Here is a 20,720-nt window from a genome sequence, read left to right as displayed (position 1 = left end):
GTAAAGGTGCTTAAGAACCCCAAATAAAGTAGGTTTGGTGAAAATCTAAGCCTACATGCCTTGATATGGCTGTTAAACTGGAGAAAACGAGTCACTTGGTTTGGTCTCAGTGCCAGCGGTGGCTGGTTGGAGTGTCCATGTCTGGCTGTGAGGTGCTTGAGCCAGTATGTTAGCATGCATGACAGAATCTGTTCTTAAAGAGAATAAAATACTTAAAGAGAATAGAAGTCCATTGAAACAAAAGGACTAGTTAAAGTCCTGTGGCATCTATATAGACCCTAAAGATAGCTTATTTAAAATTTTTTATTAACATGTATAAAATATAAATAATAACAGTTTCATTATGATATTTTCCTACCTAAATACAATGTGTTTTGATCATCTCACCCCATCAGCCTCTCTTCTCCACTTCTCATTCCTTCTGATATTTTCCTCTTCTCAACTAGTCCACTTTATTATGAGAGGTAGGAGCTGTAGGCCTATTTGGAAGATTTACTGACCCTCTCTCTCATCTATCTATCTATCATCTATCTATCTATGTATGTATTCTCATATTGAATGAAATCTTGTGGACCCCTTTCAGATCAAAAACAGAGATGAAGTGTTTTAATTTTGGCAACTAGATCACTGCTATGTCATTAGAGACAAGGGGCATTATTGTGTTGATTATAGTACTAGTTTTTAAGGAATCATGAAAGAAAACAAAATGTTAAAGTAGGGAAGATTAGAGGTACTCCTCCAAACCAGATGTTCATTTTTGAAGTTATCAGTCATAGGTACATCTTTTATGTGGCTCTTCTTATCATTTTTATAGTTCTGCATGTTTTCTTATAACCCGTGGACCTTCACATCCATAATGTAATGATAGCATTGTATTGATTACATAACTATTTTCCCCATCCAATTATGATTTTGTAGACATCAGGGTTAAAACTCTTTACTTACTGTATCCTTAGGACCTGCAGGTGACTGATCATTGATTACTTGATGATAGAAGGATGAATATATATCTGAAGTAGAAAAGCATTCTTAGATGGATAGTCAATAGTTGTATCATCATTTAGCTTATTCAGGAAAAACAGATGATCTAGAAATGTGATCCTTATTGTATGGATGAGGAACCAGTCCACAGTGAGATTGACTTCCTCAAGTGACACTAGTTGGTAAGACAGGAAGCCAAGGCTAGGCATGCAAGTGTTTTAATTCTTAGTCCATAAGGTTCTTTTCAGTCAACTCAAATGGAATACACGGTAGATGAAAACAAGTTGTTTTTAGAGTATAGAGAGAAAATCACTGGTAAATGGCCACATCTATGTCATATTGCATGCTGATTCTTTCTGGCATGTTTTGGTATAATGTAATGGAGAAAAATATTTGTGCTCAATCTAAGACTTATGATTTTATGGGACTTCCTCAAGAAGATTGAAATTAATTGCTTCAGAGAAGACTACAAAAAAAAAGACTACAAAAAAGGCAATGTTTGGCTGGTAATATCATATAATGCTTTATTAATAGGCCACTTTTGGACAAATGTCACATTCATATTTATATTCTACAATTTTTGGAATGTTAAACAAGTAAACTCCACATTGTATAAGTAAAATGTTAGTTGACAACCACTATAGCAACATGTCAATATTCTTATTTTTGTTTCTTTTTTTTTTAAATAGAGTGTTCTTTAACTCATTTTTTCCTTTTTCAGAGAAAGAAACTTAAGGTTTTTTTATGGTAGTTGGATTGATTAATCAACTTATTTATTTTTTGTTTTAATTTTGTAAGTGTAGTTATATACAGAAAACTTATTTGTGTATATTTAACCCACTTCAGCCGCCAGTTGCCTTTTCCAGCTTGGCAATGCGAGCCACAGACTTAGGACCCAGGACTTTGCCTCCCCAGTGGCTGCGGATCTCATCATATCTCTGTATCTGTCGGTGCAATTGGTCCTAATAGCTTCCCCCAGTTTAGCCAGAGTGCCCTTGTCTTCCGAGTTAACCTGTGTGAAGGCAGCAGTGGTGCAGGTCTTCCTGTGGACCAGCCGCCCAGCCTGACCTTTCTCTTGGTTGATGCAGTAGGGGACTCCCATCTTTTGACACAAGGAGGACAGGAAAACCACCAACTCAGTGGGGTCTACATCATGGGCATCACCACCAACTGAGCCTTCTTGTTCTCCACCAAGATGATGACTGTATTGACCCCTGCTTGAAGGACAGGTGGTTTCTTAGTTGGAATGTTCCCTTTGCCAGCAACTTTCTTTTCAGCATCTGCTAGTAGCCTTGTCTCTGGCCTGTACTTGTGGGCAAGCTTAAACATTTAGGTAGCTGTTTGCCGGTCCAGGACCTAGGTGGACTGGTTAACGGCAGGAGGTACTTTGAGCTGCGTACAGAGAATGGCCCTTTGCTGCTGCAGCCTGTTGTAGCGGGGCTATTTGAGGAAGTATGTGAGATCTTTTTCGTGCTGGATGTCCTTCCCAGTGCTGAAGTTCTTGGGTCTTTTTTCAAACAAAGGATTGACCACTGTTTTGGCCTCCTGCTTCTTCAAGATGGGGCGGGCTAAGACCACCTTCTTCTCTTTGGCTTTTTTCCTTTGGTGTCTTGCTCAGCTAGAGGAGAGAGAAAGCAAAAATCAGCTGGCAGTTTAAAAGAAGGTATTTTGGGTGAAAGATTCCAGCAGAAGGAAGTTGGCCTGATATAAATCAGTGAGCTCATACCTTTGACACATTTCTGAGTCAGTACTGAAAGTGAAGGTTTCATTAGTTCTTAGAGTGGTGAGGTCATGCACTAGGGGAGTCAATGGGAGAGCCTCAAGACAAGCATCGAGAGTTCTGTGTTCAAAGGCAACAGGGAGGTACCAAGGAAGCAAAAGAGACAAAATAACAAACAAACAGAAGGAATAAGAACAATAAAAGTGAAATAAATCTTTTGTCTTCCAAGATGAAATAAATCTTTTGTCTTCCAAGAATTAAGAAGTGACATCTCTGAGGTGAGTGTAGGGAACAGACCACCAGCCCCTGCAAACTCTGTGGGCTGTGGGCTTCAGTCTAGTCTGCATCCTGGTTAAGTCCATGCCATTAAAAAGGAGGTGAAAGATAAAAGATGGGGCCCTGGTTTTTGGAATAAGATGTGAATGTACCATTGACAGTGTCTACTCTCTAATGATAGCTTTAGTTCCAGCTTAAGGTTTAAATTAACACTCCTTTCATTGATTGCTTATTATTCTGATAATGCTCCAAACATTTTGGCAAGTGTATGGTGGGGAAAGTCACTATAAATAAAATTATGGCTTTTATTTTCTAATCAGAGTTGAAACCCGTAGTTTCAGTCACATCCCTTCTTCTTGTTCTTGTTTTTCCTCTTCTTCTTCCTTCTTTCTTTTCTCATTTTCTTAGCTAATGATTTAATGTTTATTTATTTTTTAAGTGTTTGAGTGTTTTGTTTGCGTGTATGCGTGTTCACCATATGTGCTTGGTTCTGCAGAGGGCAGAAGAGGACATTGGATTCTCTGGAACTGTAGGTCAGATGTTTGTAAACTGCCATGTGGGTGTTGGGAACCAAACTTGGGTCCTTTGCAAGAGCAGCAAGTGTGTTTAACTATTGAGCCAACAGTCCACATTTTTCTTATTTCCTTGTTTTATGTGCTCATCATTGTCCTAGTTTGCTTTTTGCTTCTGTGATAAAATGATTTGATTAAGAGCAACTTGGGGAGAAAAGGCTTCTTTTTTTGGCTCATAATTTCATATTACAGTCCATCATTGAAATGAGGACAGGAACTCAAGGTAGGAACTTGATCTAACCTAAGCCTAAAATGTTTTCAGCCTTTGAGATTTGCTACTTAATAAGCTCATCCTTTCTTATTCTTACTGAGCTCTGGGCTCCCTGGTTCAACTCGGCTGTTCTGGGTCAAATTCCTCTCTCAACTAAATTTTTTAATTTAAAAATATTTTATGTTAATTACAGTTTATTCACTTTGTATCCCAGCTGTAGCACCCTCTCTCATTTCCTCCCAACCCCACTTTCTCTCCCTCACCTCCTCTCATGTCCCTCCCCCAATACACTGATACGGGAGGTCCTCCTCCCCTTCAATTTGACCCTAGCCTATCAGGTCTCATCAGGACTGGCTGCACTGTCTTCCTCTGTGGCCTGGTAAGGCTGCTCCCTACTCATTCAGGGGGAGGTGATCAAAGAGTCAGCCACTGAGTTCATGTCAGAGACAGTCCCTGTTCCCCTTACTAGGGTACCCACTTGGACACTGAGCTGCCATGGGCTATATCTGTGCAGGGGTTCTAGGTTATCTCCATGCATGGTCCTTGGATAGGGTATCAGTCTTAGAAAAGACCCCTGTGCCCAGATTTCTTGGTTCTGTTGCTCTCCTTGTGGAGCTCCTGTCCCCTCCAGGTCTTTCTATCTCCTCCTTCTTTCATAAGATTCCCTGCACTCTGCTCAAAGTTTGGCTATGAGTGTCAGCACCTGCTTTGATACCCTGCAGGGTAGAGTCTTTCAGAGGCCCTCTGTGGTAGGCTCCTGTCCTGTTCTGTTTTCTCCCTCTTCCGATGTCCATACCATTTGTCTTTCTGAGTGAGGATTGAGCATCTTACCCAGTGTCTTCCTTCTTGCTTAGCTTCTTCAGGTGTACAGATTTTAGTATGTTTGTCTTATATTTTATGTCTAATATATCTTATAAGTGAGTATATACCATGTGAGCCTTGAACTCATTGGCAAAGGAGACAACTTCCTGAACAGAACACCAACAGTACAGGCTCTAAGATCAACAATCAATAAATGGGACCCATGAAACTGAAAAGCTTCTGTAAAGCAAAGGACAATGTCTTCAGAACAAAACGACAGCCTACAGACTGGGAAAGGATCTTCACCAACCCTATATCTGACAGAGAACTAATATCCAGAATATATATATATATATATATATATATATATATATATTATATAAAGAATATATATAAAGAACTCAAGAACTTAAAAAACAGCAAAACAATTAATCCAATTAAAATGGGGACAGAGCTAAAGAGATAATTTTTCTGTAGAGGAATATAGAACAGCAGAGAACACTTAAAGAAATGTTCAAAGTCCTTAGTCATCAGGGAAATGCAAACCAAAACGACCCTGAAATTTCACCTTAACACCTATCAGAATGGCCAAGATCAAAAACTCAAGTGACAATACATGCTGGAGAGGATGTGGAAAAAGGGGAACCCTAATCCATTGCTGGTGGGAATGTAAACTTGTACAACCACACTTTGGAAGTCAATCTGGCGCTTGCTCAGAAAATTAGGAACAGTGCTTCCTCAAGATCCAGCTATACCACTCCTAGGCATATATCCAAAAGATGCTCAAGTATACTACAAGGACATTTGCTCAACCATGTTCATAGCAGCTTTATTATAATAGTCAGAATCTGGAAACAACCTAGATGCCCCTCAGTTGAGGAATGGATACAGAAATTGTGGTACATTTACACAATGGAATACTACTCAGCAATGAAAAACAAGGAAATCATGAAATTTGCAGGCAAATGGTGGGGTCTAGAAAAGATCAACTATCATATTAAATCTAGCCTTTTACTCGGCCTCTGAATTGCTCTGGCCTCAAACTAACCCAAGAAATTTGCTCTAATCTGGCTCTTTCTCATTAGATGGCTTGTTCTGTCTTCACCTATGTCTAGCTTGTTCTCTCTTCAACCTTTCTTTCTTTTTATTTTAAATTTATTTTTAAATCTTAATCACAGGTCATTCACTTGTATCCCAGCTGCAGCCCCCTCCTTCTTTCCCTCCCAATCCTTTCCTCCCTCCCTTATCTCCTCCCTGCCCCCTTTCGAGCCCACTCATAGGGGAGGTCCTCCTCTCCTTTTTTTTTTTTTTTCAATGCAGTTTATTCAGGAACATTGAACAATCCTCGGACCCCGGGGAAAGCCAGCCCACAGCTTAAATAGCCTCTGGGTAGCCAACCCAGGCGTGCCACGGGGGCAATGCAGATAGGTCCACATATATGGAAGCAAGCCAGATCCTCGGCCTTAGCCAAATGTGGAGTTGTTCGTGACAGAGAGCACTCACCATCGGGAAGGTGGAAGGCGGAAACCAGCTCCATCTTTAAGGCATAGCATTCCGCAGCTCTCTACAGTTCCCCCTTTTGGGTCACAAAGCAAGCCTCAACAAATACAAGAAGATTGAAATAATCCCATGTATCTTGTCTGATCACCATGGAATAAAGCTGGACCTCAACAATAACAGAAATAACAAAAAGCCTACACACACATGGAAACTGAACAACTTGTTACTAAATGACAGCTGGGTCAGGGAAGAAATAAAGAAAGAAATTAAAGTCTTTCTAGAAATCAATGAAAATGAAGACACAACATACCTCCTCTCCTTTTATCTGACCCTAACTTATTAGGTATCTTCAGGAATGGCAGCAATGTCCTCCTCTGCGGCCTAGAGAGGCTGCTCCTCCCTTGGGGGGAGGGGACACTCAATGAGCCAGTCATTGAGTTCATGTCAGAAATAATTCTTGTCCCCCTTACTAGGGAACCCACTTGGATACTGACCTACCATGAGTCATGTCTGAGCAGGGGTTGTAGGTTATATCCATGCATGGTCCTTGGTTGGAAAAACAGTCTCATAGAAGACCCCTGTGCCTGATATATTTGGACCTTGTGGGGCTCCTGTCCCCTCTAGGTCATACTAACTCCCTCTTCTTTCATATGATTCCCTGTATTCTTCCCAAGGTTTGGTTATGAGTCTCAGCATCTGCTTTGATACACTGCTATGTAGAGTCTTTCAGGTGCCCTCTGTGGTAGGTTCCTGTCCTGTTACTTGTTTTCTCCTACTTCCAATGTCTATCCCCTTTGTCTTTCTAGGTGAGTATTGATCATCTTACCCCTGGTCCTCTTTCTTGGTTATCTTCTTTAGGTGTACAGATTTTAGTATGTTTATCCTATCTTAAAGATCTAGTACTGACTTATAAGTGAGTATATACCATGTGTGTCTTTCTGCTTCTGGGATATCTCACTCAGAATGATTTTTTCTAGATCCCACCATTTGCCTGCAAAATTCATGATTTCCTTGTTTTTAATTGCTGAGTAGTATTCCATTTTGTACCATAATTTCTGTATCCATTCCTCTGTTGATGGACATCTAGGTTGTTTCCAGGTTCTGGTTATTATGATTAAAGCTTCTACAAACATGGTTGAGCAAATGTCCTTGTTGTGTACTTGAACATCTTTTGGATATATTCCTAGGAGTGGTATAGCTGGATCTTGAGGAAGCAGTATACGTGATTGTCTGAGAAAATGACAGATTGATTTCCAAAGTGGTTGTACAAGTTTACATTCCCACCAGCAATGGAGGAGGGCTCCAATTTTTCCTCAACCTCTCCAGCATGTGTTGTCTCTTGAGTTTTTGATCTTAGCCATTCTGATGAGTGTAACGTGAAATCTCAGGGTCATTTTGATTTGTATCCCTCTGATGGCTAAGGATGTTGAACATCTTTTTATGTGTTTCTCTGCCATTCTATATTCTTCTACAGAGAATTCTATGTTTAGCTCCATACCCCATTTTTTAAATGGGGTTGCTTGAATTATTGCCTTTTAACTTCTTTAGTTCTTTACATATGCTGGGTATCAGCCCTTTGTCAGATATAGGGTTGGTGAAGATCCTTTTCCAGTCTGTAGGCTGTCGTTTTGTTCTGACAACAGTGTTTTTTTGCTTTACAGAAGCTTTTCAGTTTCATGAGGTCCCATTTATTGATTGTTGCTCTTAGAGCCTGTGCTGTTGGTGTTCTGTTCAGGAAGTTGTCTCCTGTGCCAATGAGTCCTAGGCTCTTCCTCACTTTTTCTTGTAAAATTATCTACTTTTATGTTGAGGTTTTTGATCCACTTGGATTTTAGTTTTGTGCAGGGTGATAAATATGGTTCTATTTTCATTTTTCTGCCTGTAGACATCCAGTTGGACCAACACCATTTGTTGAAGATGCTGTCTTTTTTTCTTTTGAATGGTTTTCGCTTCTTTGTCAAAAATCAGGTATTCCTAGGTGTGTGGGTTTATTTCTGGGTCTTTTCGGTTCCATTGACCCACCTTTCTGTTTCTATGCCAATACCATGCAGTTTTTATCACTATTGCTCTGTAGTACAACTTGAGATCAGGGATGGAGATACCTCCGGAGGATATTCAACCTGTCTTTCTATTACTGTCCAACTAAGAACTACCTCCTCTCTCTCTTTTCCCTTTAAGTAGCTTCCCTTTCTTTTTCCTTCTCATGACAAGTTGAGTGTATCTTATTCTGTTAAGTCTTTCACTGTTTCTGCCACTCAATTAAACCTTATTTCCATACACGGGTGATTCCTTCTACAAACCAATTTTACCTTCATTGTTTGGGATTAAAGGCGTGTACCCCATGCCTGGATCTAAGGTTTTCTTTATCTTAAAATTGCTCTATACCAGGCTAGCCTTGAACTCAGATCTGCTTGCTTATGTCTGCTGGAAAGGCATGTTTGTATTCCAGCCGTATCACACAGACCTAAAAGATATTTGTATGTGATTACTTGCCAGAAAAGCCATGTTCTGAATTAACATTCCTCTACAGGTAGGACTCTGGAACCAAATTGAAAATAGCAGTCTGAGCCGGAAGAGTCTAAATTGTACCTTTCTTTTTCTTTTTATTCCATGAAGTCCTAGGGCCATAGGAAGAGTTTAGTAAATGGCTTCTTTGGAGACACTGATCTTGTACTGCCGTGTTACCTCCATACTGAATTGCTAATTGGCTCTCCAGATACCACTGTATGTTCCATTGCAAGTCAGAAGAATTGTTGAGGGCCATATTTAAACTTGAAATAATAATGTTTATCGCTGGCTTTTTTTCCCGAACATTTAAGTTTCTATTTACTTAGGAATACACAAATAATATTTATAAGTTTCTATTTATAAATACATATTGTAAATAAAGTTATACTGCTTGCAGTGATGGTGTTCTCCCCTGGAGCCATAGATTTTCTAACAAAACCTCCAGTGACAGGCATAAAAGATTGACTACAGGCCCTTGAAACTCTCAAAATAATATAAGGGATGGTTGCTGCCCTTGCTTGCCTCTCAGAGGATGACTGTGAGTCTCTATTGCTGAAGACATCACACACTTCAGACACAGGACTTGGAGGAGTTGAGCAGGAACTGTCCTGGAATTTTCTTCCCCGAGTACCAGCCCTCATCTCGGAAAGTGCCATGTAAGCTGCCAATAGAGAAAAGCAACCATAGTCCTACCCAGCTGCAAAGCCTATGAACCACAACAATAAGGAACACAGAAAGATCTGCTCAGAGGAGCAACAGTCTCACTTATATCTTGGGGTAACCAGCAGCCATCTAATTGGACTTAAGACTTGCTCAATAGAAGGAAATTCATGCCTGGTACTGGAAACTTATCTAACTCCCTCCTCCCTGTCTACATCAGAAGATATAAAATTTGTGGAATATTTTGTAATATTTATCCTTAATATATGTGAATTTCTGTATTTCCATACCTGGATATTAAGCCAGGAATGTCTAATACAAAATAAGTTAAGCATACATACCAAGTAAGTTTAAGAAAACTTTTAAGTTTGTTCTGTTGCCATGTAATGCTAGATTTTCTAACCACTTCTGTCTTGAAAACCTACCTGAAATATGTGAAAAGCAAAGTAGCTACAGATTTTAAATAGCAATTTCTCTTTTGTTGTAAGATTCTCATGATACCAGTAAACTTTCTTTTTCTTTTTAATTTGGTGTCAAGAATTCCTCATTGGAGATGACGAAAGACCAGTGATGATGACTAAGTCTCAATTTTTATGTTGTTTTCGAGAACATTGAAAACAGCCTTTGTGCTGGGGAGGCAACTCAGTTATGTATGCCATGCAAACACGAGACCTGAGTTTGATCATGAAGAAAATAGTGGTCCTGGTAGCTTTCACTTCTAATCTCAGCACTGCGCGGAGGAAGAGACAGATGTATTCCCAGTGCTCACTGGCTGGACAGCCTTGCTTCCTTGGCAAGTTTCAGGCTAATGAGGAATGCTGTCTCAGACAAACAAGGTAGATGACACTTGAGGAATGTACATCTCTCTCTCTTTTACACACACACACACACACACACACACACACACACACACTTGAGGAATGTACAAGTATCTTACACACACACACACAGAGACACACACACACAGCTTTAGGAGATTAATTCAGGCTTGTTTGCTTTAAAATTCCACCCTTTGTCAGGAGATTCAAGGGTTGAATTTGTCCTCTTCTTTATTATCAATGAGAACTAATATCTGCAATATTGCGTTTGATAACATTTCCTTATGGCATTCCATTTAGTTTGTATTGCACTTGAGAATCTTTCAGACATAGGAAACTGAGGAAGACTTTCTCCAGCATCATTTTCAAAGTTCTATCTTGGAGATATGGTGTTTTCATGGAAAAAAAAAAAACCAACAAAAGAAAACCAACCAACCACCACCACCAACAAAAACAACCCACTTGGATATCATTAAAAGCAGTATTCAAATAATAGAGATAGTAACAGAAAAATGCTGTGTTATTTAATACCAAGGCAATTTATATAGTAAAAAAGGGTCCACAGCTATTTTTAGAAGTTGGCATCATTACTCAGTTAAATGAAACACTTTCCTAGGTGGTAGATGGCTGTTGGGAGAGAACTCATACATCTCCCTCAGCTCTGTCTTTAGCTGCATGGAGTTAATTGTTGTCTAATAACTCACGAGGACGTTTTTTTCCCCTTACATAACAATTGATGAAAGCCACATTCTCAAATAACAAGGTTTGTGGCTAAGGGAATATAAGTAAGTGTGTGAGTGACATGCAAGTAGATGGGAAGACATACTTGGGTCCCCAGCCTTTGTCTGACTTCACCCTGTCTTCAGGACACTGCTCCCCAGGGTGTAAGAGCTGGGAGTCCTGCGCTATCATGAGAGGGACAGGCTTGCTTCTCTGTAAGCTACTCTTGCTTCCGCAGGTTACAAGACAGTTACTATTTCTTTGAAATGCCAATTAGTTAATGGTTACAAAGCTCTTTGAGAAAGAAGTGTATCCACTCTACATATTAAAAGGGTTATTATCTTTCTGTTATTTATAAACACCTTAAGATGCAATTAACTTTGTTTTTAAGAATATATTTTGTTTGACCTCCACAGGATGTTATTATTATCTTGTAAGTTAGAGAGCTATAATTAGGCTAGAGTAATCAGAAGGGATGGGAAGAAACAGTGGTGGAGGTCAGGGATAGGGCTTAAAAAGAGGCAGGGACAGGCATGGACTGGATAGACAAACAATGGCTTGAGGAGGCAAGCAGATGGCTGTGAGGACTTTTCTTCAGAAGGGAGCAGATTCCCCAGCCATATCACAGGCCTGGCCCTCTGTTGGCCAGAAGAATTAGCAACACAGGACGGAACACCGGTGTGGGAATGTGGCTTCAATAGCTCCAGATGCAACTCTGACTTTGTTTCTGATGAACTGTGAGAGCCTTGACAAGTCGCCCATGGCACTGGATCTGTTCCCAAACCCATGGAAATGGAAAAGTGGCAATTTTTAGTATTGTATGGACATTAGAAATAGTATGTTTCTATTATGTTTCAAATACTACCTCCTGGTCCAATTGATTATGGTGCTCAAGGCAATTGTAATGCGATCGTTGTATGAATGGTGGCATGATATCAAGATGGGGAAAATAAAAAGAAGTTAAAAACCTCATTAATGATGTACCTAAGAGCAGCCCTTGGGGATGTGTTTCAGCTTTCTATCGAAGTACAATAGACCCCTCCAAAGTTTAGTAATCTATGACAGTAGCCCTCTTTGGTGGTACTTCTGGCCTTCACTGGTGTTATTCTTATAGCTGCCATTATTTGGAGATGTTTTACAGCTGAAGTAATCTTCAATTGTTCTTCTTCAGCTGAATTGCCAGTAACAGCAGGAAATTTTGACCCTCTGCGCAGAAGCTCCTGTGATAGGGAAGAGAAAGTTTTTTTTTCTTTTTCTGAAAATATTTTTCGAGTTATTTATTTATTTATTTCAGTCACTTTGTATCCCAGCTGTAGCCCTCTCTCTCATTCCCTCCCAATCTCTTCTCCTCTCATGCCCTTCCCTCAGTCCACTGATAGAGGAGGTCCTATCAGGTCTCATCAGGAGTGGCTGCATTGTCTTCCTCTGTGGCCTGGTAAGGCTGCTCCCCCCTCGGTGGGAGGTGATCAAAGAGCCAGCCACCGAGTTCATGTCAGAGTCACTCCTTTTTAAATCTCATGTAGTGGCTTTGGGCTCCCAAGAAGGGAAAGCAGGAGTGACCCTGCTTCTTAAGGCCAAGCTGTTGGCCAACACTAGCCAAAGTCGACCTTCCCACTTTCTGTTTGTTAAGGAAAGTCACCCTGCCAGGCTGATTTCACCGAAGAGGGGAAATAGACTCATCTGTCCAGGAGAGGAATGGCAGTGGGATTGTAAAGTTCTTAGTTCACCACAGAGCACAAAATCTATGCAGCACATATTAACAATCCCTAAGACTTACTATTAAACTTTTAATTTGAAGGTCAGCTGGCAACTGTGACACGCTTATCCCCCGTACCAACACAGAGCATCCAATTTAAAAAACAAACAAACAGAAACAACAACAGAAAAACCAAGTTGCCAATCTTACCTAGTTCATGATAAAAAAAAAAAACAAAGAGATCAGCATTGCTTAAAAAATGTTATATTAGACTGTGAAGAGAATAGTAACATCACGTTTTGCAAGCAAATGTGTTTCAATACAAGCATTTAAACATGGTTATTGTTGCTTCTCTAGGTGAGAGGAGTACCGTATGATCTGGATAATTTGTATGAAGTACTCATTTTTGACTTCAGTTGCAGAAAGGATCAGGAAATGCAATACATTTTATAAGACTGGGTAAAGGTTAGAGTGTGTCCAAGGTCTGAGAGTATTGGCATATTCAGGCTAGTAAGGTTCTTGGGACAATGCATGGGCATAAAGTATCGAATGAGCTTAGAATTAAGGAAGAATCAAAGAGTCTAGAAAACATAGTTTACCAAGTTTCCAATTTTTCCCAAGGAGGAAACTTCATAATGGATTTACTGCAATTGTCTTCCCATTAGTCAGAATGAGGACTTCTTGGAAGACATGTTTCAACTTTACTGAAAACGAGAAACAGCTTTCCTGTGACTTGATTAGTTGTTATCACAGAAATGCCTGGCTTTCCCACTAAAGATGGTATTCATATTGATGTGTGAGGGAGGGTGTGTGTTTGTGTGTGTGTGTATGTGTGTGTAATATCTGGCTCTCAAATATGAAGAAACAAGATTTATAGATGCCACAAATGGCTAAGGTCATTGCTGGCCAGAGGTATCCTATTTGATTTATAGACTTTTCATAAGATACACACACACACACACACATACACACACACACACACACACACACGTGTATATATAATACTATTATATGGGGCTGGAGAGATGGCTCAGTGGTTAAGAGGGCTGACTGCTGTTCCAGAGGTTCTGAGTTCAATTCCCAGTAAACACATAGTGGCTCACAACCATCTATAATGGGACCTGATGCTATCTTCTGTCACACATGCAAACAGAGCACTCATATAAATAATGATATCATATATATATATATATATAATGTAATGTGTAAGGCTAACAACCACCTTTATTGTGACTTTCTTTGATTCATCTTCCCTTTCCCATCTAGCAGAGTGTTTACTCAGTGACAGGAGATCCCATGATTGCATTAGTAACCGGCCTCCTTCACTTTTTTCAGAATGTTTCAGATGGGAGTCAGTGCACATATGTGTGTTTTTCATAATGGTGATTTTTCAAGTGCAACCCGGAGGCCTTTGCCTCCAGGGTTTGCAGAAACATATTTCTTAGTCATTCTTAGCTGTTGTTTTGCAAGCTTCGGTTTAACAGCTTGGGTTTTCTCAGTTGCTGAAAACGATGGCAATTTCTGAGGCACCAACATACCTCACCATGTGTTTGTGGAAGTGCCAAGATGGGCAGAAGTCATCAAGAAACTGATTAATTCATTTCAACTCTGAAAGGAAACTTTAAGAGACTTTCCATCTTGTGCCCACATTGGCCGTTGCTGTTTTCTTACATTCTGGTTGCTTGTTTGATCACTGCAGTGTCTACAGCCCATAATATTTCTACCATAATATTTCTATTTGATCACTGCAGTTTCTAAATGGAAGGCAACCATACCATTTTTGTTAAATACATCACATTTTTTTTTTTTTTTTTTTTTTTTTTTTAGTAGGGAACTGAAGTCACTTTTTTTCTTTCATGAACATACTAGAATTGCAATTCCTCCATTTATTTGGAGAAAATTTGTGTGTCTAGCAGGACTATAAAATACTTAATTCAATTAAACATGTCTTACCTTGGGTACAGAATAGCTCTAAATGTTTCTCGACTATTTAAAATGTCTTAAGTGATTTAGGGCAAAGTGACCTTTCAATGTCTAGCTTGTTTCTCACTGTGAACGATTTATGGGCCTTAGGGCTAGTTCACAACTCTCAGCCATCCCTCAGTTGGTTCACTTATTATTGAATTACTAAGATATTAACTAGTTAATGAGTTGAAAAGACAAATACCTTGCTCTCACACACCCTACCACCAAAAACTAGATTTCCATTTCAGTACAATGTAAACAAACCTATCCCCACCGTCAATTTTAGGCAATTCATTTGTGGGACTCTGGATGGATCTATCTCCAAAGCTAGCTTCTGGCTGTTGTGTTCTTCCGTTGGGGTAGAATTTCTCCTCTGAGATGTTATTAAAGCACTGCAGAGGTAAATCAATACCTGTTGGCTCATAATTGTGGGTTTTCATTTGTTGTGCCGATCTGATGAGATGGCTTCTTAACTCACTTACCCTTATTGGAAAGGACACCTCTGGCCAGAGATGTCCCTGGCCATTTGTGGTATCGGTAAATGTGTCTTGTTTTCCTTCCTCCTCCCTTTTCCCAGTATGATTTCTAGAACAAAGCTTTTCTCAGACATGTTCTGTGCTCAACAGCAGAAAATGTGTGTGGCCTTCCGGAAAAGTAGTCTCTTTGGGCTAGAGCTTGAGAAAAGGTAAGCAACTGTAAACGTTTTTGCTTGAAGTATTGCTGGCAAGGCCTGTCCCTCATGTCCCTGTACTAAGGTGGTGCTTTTAGAGCCTGCTTTACTTTTATGCAGCTGAGTAAGCTTGAGGAAGTGAGCCAATTTAGCGAAATACCCGAGACTTGGCCCATGCTTTTGGTTAGGCAAAACTGAGCAGAAAGGGCAATTCTCTTATTTTTTGCTAGGATACTCTACCTGGAGTCCTTCTCCCCACTTCACAACAGAGATCAAATTTCAGTGTTATCCCCTCAGAGAGCAGTGATACTCTCACACTGGGTAAAGACACGAGGAATAGCCTAGGTAGGATAAAAAGATCAAGCTGCCAACCAATTTATCTTGAACTCAGGCTGGTTTCAATGACTTAGGCAAAGAATACAGTTTTGGCTGCAGATAATTCTGGGATTGATTAGAGGGTATGAGAGACAAACTGCTCCTGGCCTAGACCAACCGTAAGCTTCTGGCAGGAGATTTGCAAAGGAGGGGTGTGGTACAGAGAAATTTGTCATTAATCATGTATACATGAAGAAAGAGAAAGGATAAAGTGCGGGTGGGGTGGGAAGTGAGGGGAGAGGAAGAGGAGGAAAAGAAAAGAGAACATGGATGAGTTAGGATTTGGGTTGTGATCCAGCGATATCACTCCTAGGCATATAGCCAAAAGATGCTCAAGTATACAACAAGGCCATTTGCTCAACCATGTTCATAGCAGCTTTATTTGTAATAACCAGAAGCTGGAAAAAAACCCAGATGTTCCTCAACTGAGGAATGGATACAGAAACTGTGGTACATCTACACAATGGAATACTTCTCAGCAATTAAAGACAAGGAAATCATGAAATTTGCAGGCAAATAGTGGGATCTAGAAAAGATCATCCTAAGTGAGGTATCCCAGAAGCAGAAAGATACAAAGGGTATATATTCACTTATAAGTGGATATTAGACCCTGGGCCAGCACGCTCACATGATGTATCTCACATGAATTAAAATTTTGTGGGTTGCTTCCTACTTAATCTAGTAGGAAGTGCCTCAAGAAGGCATTACATAATATTTTAGTCCTTCAACTTAGTAAATTTATAATAATAGCTCATTGATGTTGCCTCCAAGACTATATTTTTGAATCATTTCATGTGTAAAAAACTGAAAAAGGCCATGATGATGCATTCCAACAACCCAGCACTTGAGAGGCTGAGGTCAAATCGCTGAGAATTGAACTCAGCCTATGTTGAATATTAAGCACCAAGTCACACACAGTGTATTATCTCTGACTCCACCACCACTCTTGATGCCACCACCACCACCAATGTCATTACCGTCACTCATAGCCAGTGGCCCATATCATCTGGGAGGTGTGGTTGCCTTATTGTACTTCAATTTCACTCACTATAATACTTTAAATTGATATTTGTTGTCATCATTTAAAACTATCTAAATACTGTACATTTTTGGTCTTTTTGTTGTAACTTGCTTAACCTGCTTAAACTCTGTAGCCCCTATGTTAGTTCTTAGCATAACTGTAGCTCCTCTGTCAACATCCTCTGTTAATACCTGCTATCTTCTTTAGCATAACAGAAGTCGTTTCATTTTTTTAGTTCCCATTTTGATCAAAAGGTGAAATTAAGTTCAAGTTCTCAGGTCCTACGTGCCTGAGACCAGGGTACATTCAATAATACTTTCTGCTTAGAATAAAACAATAGATGATAAAAGCTTGTTCTGCTTGAGTTAAAGATAAATGTATGTTCAATTAGAGTTAAGATCACAACATTCTGCCCTGTTCCTTTCTCCTGGAAGAATGCGGAACTTCCAAGTCCCCAAGCCTATATCCTATCCAATCAGTTTAAAATGCTTTGTCTAGCTAGCTAGATAAAATGTACTCGGAAATGCTTTGTTTAACTGGTCAAAATGCTATGCCGCCCCCCCCCCCCTTGAGTCCTCCACCTGTTTATCGGGTTGTTACCTGGTTACAGTTTCTGGCCAGACGGAGCCTTGACTGGTCAGTTTGTGTTCAGTGTTCAGTAAACCTCCATCAGTCTGAGTCTGGTTCTTGAATGGTCAGTGTGCCTCTATTCCTGAACCCAGAACACTTTTAAGACTAGTAGATGATCTGGCACTACAGGTTTGTTTTTCTTTCTGTTCCAAGTGTGCTGGGACTAAATAATTACTCCTGCTTGGCTTGGGCCCTCACTCTCACTTTTCCCCAGTTCCTCACCATTTTTCATCAAGATTACTGATTCTGAAACAGCATTGCCTTAGTCCTTCATTTATCGCTTGCTCTTGGTCCACTTTATTCATGTGTAAATTGATCTTGTTTATACAGGAAAGAACTATTTTGCTAAAATAAATGTTACACTAATATACCAGCACCAGTTTTAATTAAATGTGTTTTTCTAAGATTCTCCTTTCAACTATTTCAATCATTGCACATTCAGCAGAGTGTTCTTAAAACTTCCTTGCTTTCACAGATGATTTTTTTCTTCTCAAGTTAATTGGGTTCAAGTACAAGCTTAACAAATGGTGTAATTAGACTTAGCCTTTGAAATTTTTTATTTCATTTAATAATCACCGTGCCCCTTGTAACATAAAAATGATAAGTAACTTTACATTAGCAGAAATCTAGAAAACAATCATACTTGCTCTTTGCATGTGTACTCATTAGTTTTACGTCCATTTGATATAGCCAAAGTCCTTTTTAGAAGAGGGAACATCAATTGAGAACATTTTCCCATCAGGCTGCCCTGAGGGTGAATATGCAGTGCGTTGTCTTTATAGATGACTGAAGTGGGAGGGCCCAGCTTAATTGGGCTGGTGGTCCTGTATGGCATAAGAAAGCAGGCTGAGCAAGCCACAAGGAGGAAGCCAGTTAGCAGTATTTCTTGATGGCCTTTGCTTTAGATCTGCCTTCGTGTGCCTGCTATGACTTTCCTGGATTTTGTACTACAAACTGTAAGATAAAATAAATTCTTTCCTCCCCAAGTTGCTGATTGTCATGATATTTTATCATGGCAATAGGAAGCTTAATACTGTGCAGTGGTGCTGCTCACGTACAGATGCTGAGTGATGAGAGTTAGTCATTCCCCCAAGCACTTCCACACAATCCATGCAAGTTGATAATCAAGACTAATCACTACACATCTCAACTCCTAAATAATAGGCTTTCTCAGAAAGTGCTTGCTTAGTCAGGTGAATGAGGTTTTTTTTTTTTTTTTCACTATTTGGGTAGAAATTGTGGGTAGGCAAGGAGAAGCTACTTAAATGATGCTTTTCAGTAGCTTTCCCCTTTCCTTTCTTGTTTGGCAGCAGTAAGTGTGACAGTCCTCTGTAGGTCTTGCAGATTGGGTCTCTTTGCTTTTCACAGTGGTCACTGTTAAGAGAGCAGCCTAGAGACTGAGATCCTTGGTTCTGAAACCTTAAGGGCAATGCTCTGGAACTCCCTGGCAACCAGTGGCTAGAGGATCTCTTCTCTAACTCCTTACACTGTTTGTCCCTTTTAGTCAGTTCTCTTCTCTCCATCATGTCTTTCTCTACTATTGCTTCCCTTCTTCCTGCCCTGACCACTTTGAAACTGTTCAGTTGTCTTTCTAGGTTTCAGAGAGCCACTGCATTTATAAGGTAGTGGCTGCTGCAAGAGAGACTTGCTCAGACTGGGTTCGGTGTTGTGTCAGTTACTTTTCTGTTGTGGCAAAAGCAACAGTCCAGAATGGTGGGGGCCAGGGTATGGCAGCAGGTGGCTGGAACAGGAATCTGAAGAATCACATTGTCCCTTTTAAACATTAAGCAGGGAGTGAACTGTGAGCGGAGCTAGGCTACAAACTCAAATTTCATCCCCACTGACATACTTCCTCCAGCAAGGTAATGCCTACTAGGCTTTTACAATACCCTAGACAGCAGCAAGAACTGGGGACCAAGTATTCAAATACATCAACCTATGGGGGACATTCTCATTTAGACCACAGCATTCTGCTCTCGACCCCTCATGGGCCTACTGGCTGTACTATAATACAAAATGCATTTAGTCCAGCTTTAAAAGTCCCTGTAATCTTGACATTGTTCTTTTTTTTTTGTTTGTTTGTTTTGTTTTCTGTTTTTTGAGACAGGGTTTCTCTGTGTAGCCTTGGCTGTCTTGGACTTGCTTTGTAGACGAGGCTGGCTTCGAACTCACAGTGGTCTTCCTAAAGGTGTATGTCACCACATCAGGCCTTCATTATAGTTTCTTAACTATAGGCCCCATGTAAAATAAAAAAGGAAAATTACATACTCCTAACATAGAACATCATTTCTATTCCCAAAAGCAGAAAAGAGGGCACAGTGAGGAAAAACTCGACCAAGACAAGATCAATTCCAGCATGGAAAATATCAAATATTATAGCTTCAGGTCTGATGTCTGAGATTTTAGTTTTAAAGGTCTTAGACGGCTCTGCCCCTCCACCTGGCTGCCATCAGCCCATATCTTTCTTTTAGGATGGGTCCACTCCTTGTATCTTGCCTCATGGCTCTCAATGTCTTGTGGCTCTGACACCTCAACACCTTATGGTCTCCACTGCAACCTGAGTTTCACTCTTATAGCTTTAAACAATGGCCTCTTAGTGTCTCCATGTCTCTCAGTGCCTTTTTGCAGTGAGTTCAGCACTGGTACATTTTGTTTGACTTCAATGGCTTTCCATAACTGTGTATGTGTGTGGATTCTCAGATGCCCTCCACTCTTTTATCTTGTACTTCCAATGCTAGTTCCACATGCACAAAATTGCCAAGTTTTGCTTCGAGCTTCTGATGGACACTCAGAGATGATAACCACATTAACAGCAGCCTTTAGTTGTTAAAATGATTGCTTTCTAGAAGGAAGCAGCTGCTAAGCTGGAAGCTTAGCTGTGGAAGAGTCTTGCCCCGAGGGCATCCTCTACAGAGCTTTTCTAATCATGATAATCTCCTTAACAATTAGAGTCACATCTTTAAGCATGAGCTTTGACTGCAACATCAAACTTCCTAATGCTTTTTCTTTCAAAACTGTACATTTTTTCATTTCTTTCTGCCCCACATGCTCTTCTTTTATTGCAGACATACATAATACTTATCAATAATTCCCAATATACAGACTCAATGTTATGCTGTCTTGAAATTTCCTCTGCCAAGTAATCTAGTCTTATTGTTCTTACTACTTTATTGCCTTTTAAATGAGTTATTTTAATTCAAGTGATACAGAATTCAGAGTACAATAAAGTTGAAACAGCAGGTTCTAGCAGAAATTCAGACTGGGTTTATTTTAAATTCACAGCTGAGGTAGGAATAGTGAATGAAAACTAGAGATACTGAACCACTGTATGATTTTTTTTTAAAAAAATTTTAGCTGGATCTTTTTTATTTTTTAAATTAATTTATTTTTATTTATTACAGTTTATTCACTTTATATCCCAGCTATAGCCCCTTTCATCATCCCCTCCCAACCCCACCCTCCCTCCCTCATCTCTTCCCATGCCTCTCCCCATGTCCACTGGCAGGGGAGGTCCTCCTCCCCTTCCCTCTGACCCTAGCCTATCAGGTCTCATCAAGACTGGTTGCATTGTCCTCCTCTGTGGCCTGGTAGGCTGT

The 20,720-nt window shown here is 40.0% G+C and overlaps 1 pseudogene; it reads right to left on the bottom strand.

Moving 5' to 3' along the window:
• Positions 1-1,823: 1,823 nt before the first annotated feature.
• LOC110563128 (large ribosomal subunit protein eL8-like) overlaps positions 1,824-20,720 on the bottom strand; it is a 136,399-nt pseudogene continuing 117,502 nt past the window's right edge.

The sequence above is a fragment of the Meriones unguiculatus genome, chromosome 3 (genome assembly GCF_030254825.1).
Source record: "Meriones unguiculatus strain TT.TT164.6M chromosome 3, Bangor_MerUng_6.1, whole genome shotgun sequence".
Classification (NCBI taxonomy): domain Eukaryota; kingdom Metazoa; phylum Chordata; class Mammalia; order Rodentia; family Muridae; genus Meriones; species Meriones unguiculatus.
This window is presented reverse-complemented; position numbering and strand designations above follow the sequence as displayed.